This window comes from Heptranchias perlo, chromosome 4 (assembly GCF_035084215.1).
Source record: "Heptranchias perlo isolate sHepPer1 chromosome 4, sHepPer1.hap1, whole genome shotgun sequence".
Lineage (NCBI taxonomy): Eukaryota > Metazoa > Chordata > Chondrichthyes > Hexanchiformes > Hexanchidae > Heptranchias > Heptranchias perlo.
The window spans coordinates 13610527-13627502 of record NC_090328.1 but is presented as its reverse complement, the minus strand read 5'-3'; the positions used below and the strand labels follow the sequence as shown (position 1 = coordinate 13627502).

At 41.9% G+C, this 16976-nt stretch overlaps 1 long non-coding RNA gene across 6 annotated transcripts in view; it reads left to right on the top strand.

Moving 5' to 3' along the window:
• The window catches only part of LOC137320742 (uncharacterized), a 41324-nt gene extending 36930 nt beyond the window's left edge, over positions 1 to 4394 (top strand). For all 6 annotated transcript variants that reach the window (XR_010962638.1, XR_010962637.1, XR_010962634.1 and 3 more), the window contains one exon: positions 4114 to 4394. This is a non-coding gene — a long non-coding RNA (uncharacterized lncRNA). The remainder of the gene's footprint in view (positions 1 to 4113) is intronic.
• The last annotated feature ends 12582 nt before the right edge of the window (positions 4395 to 16976 follow it).

Genomic DNA, 16976 nt, shown 5'->3' with positions numbered 1-16976 from the left:
ACCCTCTGGTTAATTCTTTAAAAACTTCTCTTATTGACACATCATCACCAATACTCCCTTTATACTGAGAATTAGCAGCCAGCAGCCTCTCGTTTCCCTATTCTCAGTACAAACAAATTCTGATAAGTGAATAACTAGTTTGCCAAGAGATTTTTTTTGGATCAGGATTATATTTGGACAAGAATTTCTATTAACTTCAACTAAATGCAGCCAATTTGCATTTGTCAGACTACAATTTTAATCCTTCAATCTACAAATAAAAACCAATTTTTTTTGTTTACATAGACATGAACTCTGAGAAAAAAGCTTCCAGTTAGACAAACTACTTAATATGCTGATTATGAAGTTCTGGATAGCTATACAACTTGTGGGTTTTGATTAAGATTAGTGTCAGCTGTGTCTCAATTGGTAGCACTCTTTGCCTCTGAGTTAGAAGGTTGTGGGTTTAAGTCCCACTCCAAGAGGCATGAGCACAAAATCTAGGCTGACACTCCCAGTGCAGTACTGAGGGAGTGCTGCACTGTTAGAGTGTCGTCTCTTGAATGAGACAGTGAACTGAAGCCCTGTCTACCCTCTCAGGTGAACGTAAAAGATCCCATGGCACTCTTTTGAAGAGCAGGAGAGTTCTCCCCAGTGTCCTGGCCAATATTTATCCCTCAACCGATATCTAAAAAAAAAATTTCTGGTCATTATCACATTGCTGTTTGTGGGACCTTGCAGTGCACAAATGCGCTACATTGACTACTCTTCAAAAGTACTTCATTGGTTGTAAAACGCTTTGGGATGTCCTGAGCTTGTGAAAAGTGTTATATAAATGCAAATCTTTCTTTATTTTTAGGATATTATACTGTGCTTGGATGGAGAATTCTGTACAATGAGGATGACTGGGAAGTGATTCGGAATTGTGCAATCGTGTTAGAGTTATGTTTACATAATGTAAGAGGTGATCTGAAGATTTTAGAATTCTCATCCTTATTTTCAAATCCCTCCATGCCCTCACCCCTCCCTATCTCTGTAACCTCCTCCAGCCCTACAACCCTACAAAATCTCTGCGCTCCTCCAATTCTTGCCTCTTGCGTATCCCTGATTTTCATCGCTCCACCATTGTTTTTTTTCAAAAAGTATACTTTATTCATAAAACTTGCAGCAAAACATACAATACAGTTGTCATATCACATTCCAAACGTACACAATACAGATTATACAATTTGCAGGTTACATCAAGTGCAGTTCAATGAACACATTGTACATAATTGCAGTTCATGACACTCTGGGGTGTCTCATTGCATTATACTCAATACAGATTATTGATTACAGATTCATTACAGGTAAATTACAGATTCACTACAGGTACATTACAGCAATTTGAATTTTACATTCTGCCTGGGGGGGGGTTTCCCTGATTGCAGCCCCTCGGGAAGGCTTTCCCCACAGAGCCTTTCGACGGCCGCACCTAGCTTCAGTGCGTCCCTGAGCACGTAGCCATTGGCGGCCGTGCCTTCAGCTGCCTAGGCCCTAAGCTCTGGAATTCCCTCTCTAAACCTCTCCGCCTCTCTACCTCTCTCTCCTCCTTTAAGACGCTCCTTTGACCAAGCTTTTGCTTACCTGTCCTAATATCTCCTTATGAGACACGGTGTCAAATTATGTTTGATAATTGCTCCTGCGAAGCGCCTTGGGACGTTTTACTACATTAAAGGCGCTATATAAATGCAAGTTGTTGTTATTGTTGTATAAACGACACCAGTGCACATTCTAAAGCAGGCATTGTACTGCCATGTTAATGGACCTGAATCACCCAATCAAAACATGACAACCAAAGATAAAACAAAATTACACTTTTAACCTAAGCAGCGCCAAATATATACATATATCACACTTGACCGATTCGCCAAAAATAGGTCTCCGAAATTATGACGCGCATTTGTGAGTTTTTTTTTCAAAAAGAGGTGGAGAGAAACATAGAGAAAATGCCTGGGTCACTGGCAACTCTGCTTCTGACAAGTGAGGTTTACAGCTGTTACTGCTGCTGCTGATGTCTCATGTTGTGAACGATAGAATACCCTGGTGTTTGTTTTCTCCTGGAGGCTACAGAAGGTCTAATCCGCTGTTACTTGATTCCCATTCATCCTCGCTCGCAAGCTCCTTATTCAAGGAGTTGAATTGACATTTTGATTGACGTTACTAAGCACCATATTTGCCAGAAGAGTTGTCTTGTCATTCGTTTAATAGTCTGGATGTTTCGAGTAATTAAGCGTTGTATTGTTTCTTTGATTTGCAGACATGACTGAGGAAAGCATTCTAAATTGTAGCATTATATCATAATCCCGTCATCGAATTCAAGAATGCCTTCCCATTCCATTTATTTACATAATTGGTTTCTGGTGGTTATACTTTTGGTGATGGCAGTATGTTGCTTAATGTGCTTAGAGAGTGGTTAGAATGTGGAACTCGATACCACAAGGAGTAGTTGAGGCGACTAGCACGGATGCATTTAAGGGGAAGCTAGATAAACACACGAGGGAGAAAGGAGTAGAAGGGTATCCTGATAGGGTTAGATGAAGCAGGGAGGGAGGAGGCTCGTGTGGAGCACAAACACCGGCTTGGACCTATTGGGCCGAGTGGCCTGTTTCTGTGCTGTACATTCGATATAATTCTATGTTACATAATGCCACTCAGGTTAGGAACAGGAGTAGGTTCTTCAGCCCCTCCACCATTCAATTAGATCATGGCTGATCTGCACCTCAACCCCATTTATCCGCTTTACTTCCATATCCCTTGATACCCTTACCTGACAAAAATCTATTGATCTTGGTCTTGAAAGATCCAATTGTCCTATCATCCACAGCCTTTTTTTTTGGGGGGGGGAGGAGAATTCCAGATTTCTACTGCCCTTTGTGTGAAAAAGTGTTTCCTGGTTTCCCTTCTGAACGGCCTAGCTCCAATTTTAAGATTATGTCCCCTCGTTCTTGATTCCCCCACCAGAGGAAATCGCTTTTCTGTATCTAAGCCTACTGAATCCTTTTAACATTTTAAACACCTCGATCAGATCACCCCTCAAGCTTCTATACTCAAGAGAAAGTGAGTGTACCTAAATTATGTAAGAGTAGGAATATGAACAATTTCATATATTTTCTTACACTTTCATACAACCACATGCAGTCGTTCAAGGATAAAAATATAAGCAAACACAAGAAGGTGTATGCCAATAGCAAAAACAGTAAAGACAGAACATACTGAATTTGCATCATCAGTAATCAAGGCTAAAAAGACCATTATATTTCTTCTGAAGAAGTTCACGGAAAATAGTCATTGAACTGTTACGGCTTTTCTCAATGAATGCGTACTTATAGATTGTATTGCGATATTTAGTGAACCTTTATGCTTTGTATTATTATTTAATTGTAAATAAATATTATGACACGTTCCACCATATTGTCATTATATATAGGTAGATAAATGCGGAACAATTATGTGTATAAATATAAATTAATACTTTGTATTCTGTACAAATGTGAAGCTAAGCCTGAGGAAGGTCTTTGGTGGTTGCTCGCCTTGGCATGTTTAGTTGTCGGAAGGTGGATATTGTCTTTGCCTCCCATACAATATAAGAATGCCTTTTCTAATAAAACCATAAGGATACACTGGGTTTCCCAACAAAAACAAACAAAAGTGCCCCCTTTTTAGAGGAGCATAACTAATAGAAAAAACAGACCCATAAGACAAAGGAAACTTATAAAATTAAATGATAATATTATCACACTCCTGTCCCTGCGGTGCCCACCGGTTGCAGAAGGCCTGCGTGCTCCTTCTCCAAGGCCACCCGAGCGTGGACAAGACCACAGAAGAGAGGCAGGCAGCCAGAGTGACCGTCCCCACGGACCGCGTCTAACCATGACCTGTTAATGGCCACGTTGGCCAGGCCCAGGAGCAGACCCACAAGGAGGTCCTCCGACTTGCCTGACCCCCTCCCCCTCCCCCTCCCAGGTGTATTAGTTAAGCCATGAAGTCATCATTTACATGTTGTGAACAACACCTCCTGGGAATTATTCAATCTGGAGATGGGACTGTTAGAGGAAGCAGTAATGTCTACTTGAAATTCACTGTGCATTCCAGGCATTTCAAAGTCTAATGGATCATCTGAGCCTTTGGGGTAGAGACGAACAGAGAGTGAAAAACTGACCCACAAACGAGGATTGTCCAGGATGAAACACAACCAAAAGAAGTGCTGGAATATATTACAGATCGTTGGTAAAAAGGACTCTCTGCATTCACTGCGAGTGGGGAAGATTATAAATTTAAAAGTCATTGTAGCTTCTGTTGTCATTGTACACAAACTTGTGCTGTTTGTAGGTGTCCGATTTGTTTGATTTTTGTAAATAAATATTAATATTACATTTTTGGGTCTTTTCTGTCCTTAGCCTAGCTACTTTGGTTACTGTATTTCAGTTCACTCTCACAGGGGATTTTTTAACTCCTCACAGTTTTTAGAGTATCTTCACTGGCCCTGATATTTACATTAGTTCTAGTAACATGCCCGGGATAATGAACAAAAAACCCTTTCTTTGGCTACTGGATCTACCCTTTGCTTCCACAGAATCTTTTTCATGTCTTTGAAAATCAGCAGAGCATCGTAACATCAGACTTCGTTTCAGACTATAAACTGAATTAATTGAACATAGATGAACAAGCGAATCATCAGTAGTACAATTCACATATTTCTTTTAAATACTTAACCAACAGTTATGGATTTGAATAACTATCAGTTAAACTCAAAGGTAACTTCCAGTCATACAGATAACATTATGTTTTTTGTTTGAATGTGACTTGGCTCCTTCCTCCAGCAACATTTCGATCAAGTTAGGCTGAGGACATAATTTTGAATGCTGCTGCTTTTTTAACCTCTTTTAGTATTCTGACTGAAATAGGAGCTGCCACCAAACCGAAACGAGACAAAAAAAACTAGCGATCTAGAATTGTGTGGAGTCCTAAAGAGGACAAAGTCTCTGCAGTGCACAAAAGAGCGCGAGGCCGCAGCTCCCAGTGCAAAGGGAATGTGAGCCTACAAGTAGATGTTCTGCGACTGTTGTGACAAGAAAGGTTCGTTAAAATGCCCTTAAATTAGATCACAGCAGGCTGTGAAAGATACCTGTGCCATCACAAATACACTGGTTGTTTCAGCCTGTAAAATCTGAGCTGAATTTGTGGCAGCAATTTCAATGGCAGTTATCTAGATCTCCCACTGTATCCTGGTGGGTAGATGGGTGGAAACGCTGCAGAAATGGCATAAACAGCTGTATGGGCTCTTTCTCCAGGGCTTCCACTGATCTTCCACCAAAGTCGCAACAAGAGATTGGGGAGCCCCCCACTGAAATTCTACCGCTTAATTTCTGTCCTTCCATAGCAAGTGGGATAGCACAGCATGAGACATTTAATCCAGTAAGAAGCTGATTGCAAATAAGGTCAATTTTAATCCTCAGGTCATTCAACTCTGCAAGAGCAGATTAGTACAATGGTACATCTTCCAAGATCATAGGGAAACAACATCTGCTTGCAGGAAGTAATTTTGAACCATACAGAGAGAAAATGATTCTTTAATATAAAAGAAAGACTTGTATTCATACAGCACTTTTCATGACTTCAGGACATCCCAAAGCACTTTACAGCCCATGAAGTACTTTTGAAATGCAGTCACTGTTGTAATGTATGAAATGCGGCAGCCAATTTGTGCACAGCAAGGTTCCACAAACAGCAATGTAATGTTTGTTGAGGGATAAATATTGGATAGGACACCGAGGAGAACTCCCCTGCTCTTCTTCGAAATAGTGCCATGGGATCTTTTACGTTCACCTGACGTCTCATCTGAAAGTACTTCACAGCCAATTAATTAATTTTTGAAGTTTGGTACTTGTTTTGAAGGTAAACATTGGTAGCCAAATTAGAGAAAACTGTAACTGTTACCAGATGCGGTGTAATATTTTTTCCTGATGTAAATTTCTACTACTTACTGCTCCTGGCATTTAGTTCTCAAATGCATCTGATATTTTTTCGGCCTAATAATTAACCCTTAACTATTACACATGGATCTCTACTGTGTATTCAAATGATTTTCAGCAGGATGAAGGATAATTTCAAAGACTGTTCACAAAGCTGCATTGTCTATGACTTTATCTAACCTTCGTTGAGGGTTCTATAACAAGGGGACATAGATTCAAGGTAAAAGGCGGGAGGTTTAGAGGGGATTTGAGAAAGAACTTTTTCACCCAGAGGGTGGTTGGAGTCTGGAACTCACTGCTTGAAAGGGTTGTGGAGGCAGGAACCCTCACAACATTCAAGAAGCATTTGGATGAGCACTTGAAATGCCATAGCATACAAGGCTACGGACCAAATGCTGGATTATGGGATTAGAGTAGACAGGGCTGATGGCCGGCGCGGACACGATGGGCCGAAGGGCCTCTATCCGTGCTGTATAACTCTATGACTCTATGACTCTATGATGTTTCCCTTTGCAGTAAACTTGCCACTGGTGTAGATGCTGAGAGGTTGTTTCCCATGGCTGGAGAGTCTAGAACTAGATGGCATAGTCTCAGGATAAGGGGTCGGCCATTTAAGACTGAGATGAGGAGGAATTTCTTCACTCAGACGACTGTGAATCTTTGGAATTCTCTACCCCAGAGGTCTGTGGATGCTGAGTCATTGAATATATTCAAGGCTGAAATAGATAGATTTCTGGACTCTAGAGGAATCAAGGGATATGGGGACCGGGAGGGAAAGTGGAGTTGAGGTCAAAGATCAGCCGTGATCCGATTGAATGGTGGAGCAGGCTTGAGGGTCCATGTGGCCTACTCCTGCTCCTATTTCTTATGATCTTATGAACTATTGATAATGGTGATGTGTTTCCCTTGCTATTTACCCCAAAGAATAGAAAAAATATTTACAATCCAAGTAGTTAAAATGTGCATTTATATTACAAAAACCAGTTTCAGAACAGAATCTATAGAGTGTAATGTTCAACTAGGGGAACCAAGTTATATAGAGAAAGAAAGAAAGACTTCATAGAATCATAATATGATATAGCGTAGAAAGAGGCCATTCGACCCATCGTGCCCATGCCGACTCTTTGAAAGAACTATCCAATTAGTCCCACTCCCCTGCTCTTTCCCCATAGCCCTGCAAATTTTGAAAGTTATTATTGAATCTGCTTCCACCATCCTTTCAGGCAGTGTATTGCAGATCATAACAACCCCATGGCTGGAGATCTAGAAATAGGGGTTATAGTCTCAAGATAAGGGGTTAGTCATTTAGGACCAAGATGAGGAAAAATTTCTTCACTCAGAGGGTTGTGAATCTTTGGAATTCTCTACCTCCGATGGCTGTGGATGCTCAGTCATTGAGTATATTCAAGACAGATCAATGGATATTTGGACACTAAGGGAATCAAGTGATATGAGGATAGGGTGGGGAAGTGGAGTTGAGGTAGAAGATCAACCATGATCTTATTGAAAGAGGAGTTTTATGGGTTGAAAAAGATTCAGGAAAAGAAAAAGCAGTTGGAAGAAAAGAGAGAAAAAGAACAGGAAGGTCGTAGGATGCGCCATTTGGATGCACCAGCCAACCTACTTGAGGAGAAATGGACGAGAACCTACTGTTTGACTAATGTTGCTGAGTGGCTTTGGTTGTCTGCTAGTCATTGAAGTAGCAAGCATTTTGAGCTTGACCATTACGAACACCTGTGACGTATTTGTATATTTGTTACATTTAATGTAAGATGTTTCCTCATCTTGGTCCTAAATAGCCGACCCTTATCTTGAGACTATGACCCCTAGTTCTAGACTCTCCAGCCAGGGGGTTGTTATGATCTGCCTGAAAGGATGGTGGAAGCAGATTCAATAGTAACTTTCAAAATTTGCAGGGCTATGGGGAAAGAGCAGGGGAGTGGGACTAATTGGAAAGCTCCTTCAAAGACCCGGCACGGGCACGATGGGCCGAATGGGCCTATTTCTGCCCCTATTTCTTATGTTCTTATGTTCTTAACTCACTGCATAAAATTTTTTTCCTCATGTCACCTCTGGTTCTTTTTCCAATTACCTTAAATCTGTGTCCTCTGGTCACCGACTCTTCTGCCACTGGAAACAATTTCTCCTTATTTACTCTATCAAAACCCTTCAAGATTTTGAACATCTCTATCAAATCTCCCCTTAACCATGTCTGCTCTAAGGAGAACAACCCCAGTTTCTCCAGTCTCTCCACATAATTGAAGTCCCGCATCCCTGGCACCATTCTCGTAAATCTCCTCTGCACCCTCTCTAAAGCCTTGACATCCTTCCTAAAGTGTGGTGTTCAGAATTGGCCACAATACTCCAGCTGGGGCCGAACCAGTGTTTTATAAAGGTTTAGCATAACTTCCTTGCTTTTGTACCCTATGCCTCTATTTATAAATGCAAGGATATGAACGTACGAATTAAGAGCAGGAGTAGGCCATTCAGCCCCTCAAGCCTGCTCTGCCATTTGATAAGAGCATGGCTGATCTGATTGTGACCTCAACCCTACTTTCCCGTCTACCTACTGTAACCTTTGACTCCCTTGTTAATCAGGAATCTATCTAACTCAGCCTTAAAAATATTCAATGACCCTGCCTCCACCGCTCTCTGGGGAAGGGTGTTCCACAGACTTACGACCCTCTGAGAGAAAGGATCCCCTTTGCCTTTTTTACCATCCTTCTCAACTTGTCCTGCCACCTTCAAAGATTTGTGTACATACACCCACAGGTCTCCCTGTTCTTGCACCCCCTTTAAAATTGTACCATTTAGCTTATATTATCGCTCCTCATTCTTCCTACCAAAATGAATCACTTCACACTTCTCTGTGATAAATTTCATCTGCCATATGTCTGTCCATTTCAACAGTCTGTCTCTCCTCTGGATGTCTGTTACTATCCTCCTCACTGTTTACTACATTTTCAAGTTTTGTGTCATCCGCAAACTTTGAAATTATACCCTGTATACCCAAGTCCAGGTCATTCATATGTATCAAAAACAGCAGTGGTCCTAACACCGACCCATGGGGGACACCACTGCATACTTCCCTCCAGTCTGAAAAACAACCATCCACCACTACTCTCTGCTTTCTGTCCCTTAGCCAATTTCTTATCCACACTGCCACTGCCCCTTTAATCCCATGGGCTTCAATTTTGGTACTTTATCAAATGTCTTTTGAAAGTCCATATACACAATATCAACCGCACTACACTCATCAACCCTCTCTGTTACTTCATCAGAGAACTCAATCAAGTTAGTCAAACACAACTTGCCTTTAACAAATCTATGCTGGCTTTCATTTATTAACCCATATTTTTCCAAGTGCCAATTAATTTTGTCCCTGATTATTGTCTCTAAAAGTTTCCCCATCACTGACATCAGGCTGACTGGCCTGTAGTTGCCAGGCTTATCTCTCTCCCCTTTTTGAACAGGGGTGTAACATTTGCAATCCTCCAGCACCAATCCCATATCTAATAACTTGCATTTATTTAGCATCTTTTACCACCTCAGGATGTCCCAAAGTGCTTTATAGCCAATGAAGTACTTTTGAAGTGAAGTCACTGTTATAATGTAGGAAATGCAGCAGCCAATTTCCACACAGCAAGATCCCACAAACAGCAATGTGAAAATGACCAGATAATCTCTTTTAGTGTTATTGGCTAAGGGACCAATATTAGCCATGACACTGAAGAACTCCACTGCTCTTCATCAAATTACATCCACCTGAGAGGGCAGATAGGGCCTCAGTTTAATGTCTCAAATGAAAGACAGCAGCCTCCGATAGTACTGCTCTCCCTCAGTACTGCACTGGGAGTGTCAGCCTAGATTTTGTACTCAAGTCTCTGGAGTGGGACTTGAACCCACAACCTTCTGACTCAGAGGCAGGAACGCTACCACTGAACCATTGCTTGCACTGAGCTCAGCAACAAAAAGAGCTGTGCACACAAGTGCTGTACAAATACTCAAGGATTCTGCTTCCCAGGCAGCTAATTTTTAACAAATAGCAAAAAAATTGCTGTTGCTGGAAATCTGAAATCAAAAACAAAATGCTGGAAACACTCAGCAGGTCAAGGAGCACCTATGGAGAAAAACAGACAAGTTAATGTTTCAGGGGTGGACCCTTTGCCAAAATATTTGGAAAGCACAGGCCCTGGACCAGTCACATTAAAAGTTTCTAAATTTCCCAGGAAGGTCCTATGCATATATAAAATGTCGCTTTGCACCAGGCTGATGTCAGACTACCTCTGGTGTGAGCTCCAAATGGTAGACTACCTGCTAGAAGAGGCCTCACACCTCTCGTTTTCAAGTGTCGAGAAATTAGATAGAGCTTTGTCTCCTGAGTTATGCAAATAAAAGCGAATTTATGATGAAGATACACACCCAATAATTCACTACCTGTCTTTTCTCTTTCCAGATGTTGACTGACCAGCATTTCCCGTATTAGGAACATAGGAACAGGAGTAGGCCATTCAGCCCCTCGTGCCTGCTCCGCCATTTGATAAGATCATGGCTGATCTGTGATCTAACTCCATATACCTGCCTTTGGCCCATATCCCTTAATACCTTTGGTTGCCAAAAAGCTATCTATCTCAGATTTAAATTGAGCTACTATAATCTCCTGATGGGTACTGCAACTTTCGTATCAGTGCACGTGTAAAAACCATCTCACATTGCTGTTAAACTAGCAGTAGAACTGCACCTGAAATGTTCTGAAAGGCAACGCAAAGGAAATATAATAATGAAATGGATTGTAAGCAAGATGGCTCATAAACTGGCAGCTTCCTACTGAGTTCCCCTCCTTAACAACTTCATCCTTTGCCATCCTTTGACCTTTCCCCCCTACTGCTTAAGACCCTTGCTCTTAATAGCGGGTATATATTAGTTCAATCAACAAGTTCAAGCTACAAGTTAAAGCTACCTGTACAGAGCACATTGCCCATCCCCGACCCTGATTTGCTCCTTGTCAGTCATGGCTCAGTGGGTTGCACTCCTGCCTCTAAGTCAGAAGGTTGTGGTTTCATAGTCCCGCTCCAGCAGACTTGAAAACAAAAATCTAGGCTGACACTCCAGTAGAGTACTGCAGGAGTGCTGCACTGTTGGAGGTGCTGTCTTTCAGATGTAGATGTTAAACTGAGACCTTGTCTGCCCTCTCAGATGGATATAAAAGATCCCATGGCACTATTTTGAAGAAGAGCGGGGGAGGAGTTCTCGACAATATTTAACCCTCAACCAATGTCATAAAACAGATTATCTGGTCTTTTATCTCATTAATCTTTGTGGGAGCTTGCTGTGCGCAAATTGGCTGCTGTGGTTTCCTACATTACAGCAGTGACTACACTTCCAAAGTTCTTCATTGGCTGTAGAGTGCTTTGGGATGTCCCGAGGTTGTGAAAGGCGCTATATAAGTGCAAATCTTTCTTCTTTCTTGTTTTTACCTGTGCTCGTTTCAACATCAGAGACTCTGCTCGTGTTTGACTCCTTCCACTATTCTTCAATCAGGACTGCACTGCTCTGCTGGACTACACTGTATGCCTCAGCTGCCATGACTCTGCTGTGCCACTCAATCTCTTCATGTCTAAAATAAACTGTTCCAGCCTACACTGCACCCCCACCCCCCCAACCCCCACTGCTGTTACCTACTGGGTTTCAGGACTTTAGTCCAGTGTGCTCCCGGCTTCTTCAGCTTTGATCTGCTGGTGTGTTGGGTCCTGGGCAGAAGTCCACTCTTCTCTGAGCTAAATCCCATCTCTTTGTTGGCTTCTTGGCTTTACCGTGAGCTCCACCTTGGCCTCCGCTTTCTACTGGGATTGTATTCTCTGCTAGACTGGCTCCATTCCACTACCTGGCCTGCTCCTGTAGCCTCGATTTCTGCTCCTCCACTGGGGCTTTTCACTCTATTCTGAGCTAGCTCTGACCTATTCCTGCTGGTTCCCCCATACTGCTCTGGCCTGCACCCATGCTGCCTTGCTGCTATCTGCTTTCTAACTGTTCCCCTCCATTAATCCTTTAGAACTCCACCATTACACTTTCTCTGGACTGGGCTGAACAAGCTCCTCAAACTCCAGGTGCTGCCCCCAATCTTGTGTGCTTCTCACCGCCCTATAGCTGTCCCTCTGACCAGCTTCCTCATCTGCACTGATCTTGTGGATATACTCTTCATCCTTCCCTAGCTCCCTGATCTTCGCTGCTCTTGGTCCTCGAATATTTCTCCCACTGCTCCTAAGAACATAAGAACATAAGAAATAGGAGCAGGAGTAGGCCATACAGCCCCTCGAGCCTGCTCCGCCATTCAATAAGATCATGGCCGATCTTCGACCTCAACTCCACTTTCCCGCCCGATCCCCATATCCCTTGATTCCCCTAGAGTCCAAAAATCTATCGATCTTTGTCTTGAATATACTCAACGACTGAGCATCCACAGACCGCTGGGGTAGAGAATTCCAAAGATTCACAGCTCTCTGAGTGAAGAAATTTGTCTTCATTTCAGTCCTAAATCACAAGATGGTCAGGACTGGGAACCAAATATATCGGGTTATAAGATCTACAGGAAGGATAGGGAAACAGGTAGAGGGGGAGGAGTAGCCTTAGTGATTAAGGATGAAATTACTTCAATGATAAGAGAGGATATAATGAGAGGTAAGCAGGCAGTGGAGACTTTGTGATTAGAATTAAGAAATAGAAAAGGATTTAAGACCGTAGTGGGAGTTGTGTATACGCTCCCTGGTAGCAGCTGTGAAGTGGCAGAATGTATAAATGCAGAGATTAGACAAACATGTAACAAAGGCAGAGTGGTTTTAAAGGGGGATTTTAACTTTCATATTGATTGGGAGAAACAGACAAGCTCATGTCAGAAAGGTAGCAAATTTCTTGAATGTGTTCAGGACAGCTTTCTGCAACAATATGTCCTAGAATCAACAAGAGGGCAGGTCATATTAGATTTAATAACGAGTAATGAGCCAGATTTAGTTAACAGCCTAACGGTGCGTGAACATTTATCGAATAGCGATCATAATATGATCGAGCTCAACATTGTGTTTGAAAGGGAGAAACCCGTAACAGCTACTAAGATTCTAAATTTAGGTAAGGCCGACTTCAATGGGATGAGACAGAGACTGTCCACAGTAAACCGAGCAAATCTGTTAATGGGTAAAACGACAGAAGATCAGTGGGAGGTGTTCAAAAAATAATTTAACGTGGTACAGAACCTGTTTATACCCTAAGAGGCAAGAGCTCTACTCGCTAAAAAAAATAGCCATGGACGACAAAGGAGGTAAGGGACAACATAAAACTAAAAGAGAAAGCATACAAAAATGCAAAAAATAACACAGATCCTGGTGACTGGGAGAAATACAAAGAAAAGCAAAGGGTGACAAAATAGAAAATATAGCTACAAAAAGGGAGTATGAAAAGAAACTTCCAAGGGATATCAAAATCAACACAAAAAACTTTTACAATTACATTAAGAAAAAGAGGTGGTCAAGAACAGTGTGGGCCCCTTAAAAACTGATAATGGTGATATTGTAAATGAAAATAAGGAAATGGCGAACATGTTAAATAATTACTTTGCAACAGCATTTACAGTAGAGGAAGAGCAGAGCATGCCAGACACCCCAAGGAAACTAATTTTGAATCAGGGATGGGGACTCACTATAATTAATGTAAGCAAATTAACAGTAATGAAGAAAATAATGGCACTAAAGAGTGACAAATCCCCAGGACCAGATGGTTTCCATCACAGGATTTTAAAGGAAGTAGGTGAGAAAATTGCAAAAGCCCTAACTATAATCTTCCATTGTAAACAATTTTACAACACCAAGTTATAGTCCAGCAATTTTATTTTAAATTCACAAGCTTTCGGAGGCTTCCTCCTTCCTCAGGTGAACATTCACCTGAGGAAGGAGGAAGCCTCCGAAAGCTTGTGAATTTAAAATAAAATTGCTGGACTATAACTTGGTGTTGTAAAATTGTTTACAATTGTCAACCCCAGTCCATCACCAGCATCTCCACATTATAATCTTCCAAAGTTCTCTCTATTCAGGAACTGTTCCTTTTGATTGGAAAATTGCATATCACTCCGTTCTTAAAGAAAGGTGAGAGAAGAAAACCAGGGAATTATAGACCAGTTAGTCTAACATGTCAGGAAATTACTAGAATCTATAATTAAGGATAGAGTGACTGAACACCTTGAAAATTTTCAGCTGATCAGAGAGAGCCAGCTTGGATTTGTAAAGGGTAGGTCATGCCTGAAGAACCTGATTGAATTTTTTGAAGAGGTAACTAATGTAATGGACAGGGGAATGTCTATGGATGTTGTTCATATGGACTTCCAGAAGGTATTCGACAAAGACCCTCACAAGAGACTGTTAGCTAAAGGTGAAACTCATGGAATTGAGGGCAAATTATTGACCTGGTTAGGAAATTGGCTGAGTGGCAGGAGACAGAGAGTAGGGATAATGAGCAGGTACTCAAATTGGCAGGATGTGACTAGTGGTGTCCCACAGGGATCTGTGTTGGGGCCTCAACTATTCACTGTATTTATTAACGACTTAGATGACGGGATAGAGAGCCACATATCCAAGTTTGCCAATGACACAAAGATAGGCAGCATTGTAAGCAGTGTAGATGGAAGCATAAAATTACAGAGAGATATTAATAGATTACTTGAATGGACAAAAGTGTGGCAAATGGATTTCAATGTAGGAGTGTGAGGTCATCCACCTTGGACCTAAAAAGGATAGATCAGAGTACTTTCTAAATGGTGAAACAGTGGAGGTCCAAAGAGACTTAGGAGTCCATGTACATAGATCATTAAAATGTCATAGATAGGTACAGGAAATAATCCAAAATGCTAGCCTTTATATCTAGAGGACTAGAAAACAAGGGGGTAGAAGTTATGCTACAGCTATACAAAGCCCTGTTTAGACCACACCTGGAGTATTGTGTTCAGTTCTGGGCACCGCACCTTAGGAAGGATATATTGGCCTTGGAGCGAGTGCACGTAGATTTTTTAGAAAGATACCTGGACTCCAAGGGTTAAATTATAAGAAGAGATTACACAAACTAGGGTTGTATTCCCTGGAATTTAGAAGATTAAGATGTGATTTGATCAAATATATCATTAAGGGGAACTGATAAGGTAGATAGAGAGAAACTATATCCATGACTTTCGGGGTGAAGTCAGGAAACATTTCTACACACAAAGGGTGGTAGAAGTTTGGAACTCTCTTTCACAAATGGCAGTTGATGCCAGCTTAAATGTTAATTTTAAAACCGAGATTGTTAGATTTTTGTTAACCAAAGGTATTAAGTGATATGGGGCTAAGGTGTGTATATGAAGTTAGAAACATAGAAACATAGAAAATAGGAGCAGGAGTAGCCTGTTCCGCTATTCAATATGATCATGGCTGATCCTTTATCTCAATCCCATTTGATGCCTTTTTTGTCTAGAAATCTATCGAGCTCCTTCTTAAATATATTCAGTGACTTGGCCTCCGCAGCCTTCTGTGGTAGAGAATTCCACAGGTTCACCACCCTCTGAGTGAAGAAATTTCTCCTCATCTCAGTCCTAAATATCCTACCGCATATCCTGAGACTGTGACCCTCGTTCTGGGCCCCCCAGCCAGGGGAAACATCCTCCCTGCATCCAGTCTGTCTAGCCCTGTCAGAATTTTATATGTTTCAATGAGATTCCCTCTCATTCTTCTAAACTCGTGTGAATACAGGCCGAGTCCACCCAATCTCTCCTCATACGATAGTCCTGCCATCCCAGGAATCAGTCTGGTGAACCTTTTCTGCACTCCCTCTATGGCAAGTATATCCTTTCTTAGGTAAGGAGACCAAAACTGCACACAATACTCCAGGTGTGGTCTCACCAAGACCCTGTATAACTGCAGTAAGACATCCTTGCTCCTATACTCAAATCCTCTTGCAATGAAGGCCAACATACCTTTTGCCTTCCTAACTGCTTGCTGCACCTGCATGTTTGCTTTCAGTGACTGGTGTACAAGGACATCAACATTCCCCAATCTATCACCATTTAAATAATACTCTACCTTTCTGTTTTTCCTTCCGAAGTGGATAACTTCACATTTATCCACATTATACTGCATCTGCCATGTATTTGCCCACTCACTCAAATTGTCTAAATCGCCTTGAAGCCTCTTGGCATCCTCCTCAAAACTCACGATCCCACCTAGTTTTGTGTCGTCAGCAAACTTGGAAATATTACATTAGGTCACAGATCAGCAATGATCTCATTGAATGGTGGAACAGGCTCGAGAGGCTGAACGGCCTCCTCCTGTTCCTATCTTCCTATGAACCTGGACACTTGTTCATAGACGCCCCAAGCTGAGCTCATGCTTCATTCCACCATAGGATGTTAGATTTGAACTTTGGATATTTCATATCATTTCCTCCCTGTTCTCTGTTTATGACCATGATATGCCTCACCTCATCTCTGCCTGTTTATGTAACCCAAACTCCTTTTGCACCCACTCACACTTGCATTACTTTCCTGTCCCTTTTTCTCTCGTTGCCCTCATAGACACTTCCTTCTTCTCACCTCCTCTTTCTTTCACCCATTTAATTTCTCATCTCTCAATTTGCCTCGCCTAATGTCTACCTCAATCCATCACCACTCCTCTGCTTTTTTTTTTATTCTCCTGCCACTATTTCACTTGATTCCCCCTTGAATAAGCTTACTGGTTACTCCCAGTATTCTCAGAAGGGCCCATTCGGACCAGTCAATGCCTCCTTATGAGCAGCAACCCCAACTGCTTCATCGTCCTCTCTTGCTGACTTTGCCTCCAGCTCACCCACTGGGGGAATAACATCACCGACCTCCTTGCTATCCCGCTCACCCCTGCCCCCGACTGTCTCCTTGGGCTCTGCCAGTGAATCGACAATCACCACTATCTCCACATTTCCCTCCAGAATGTCCAT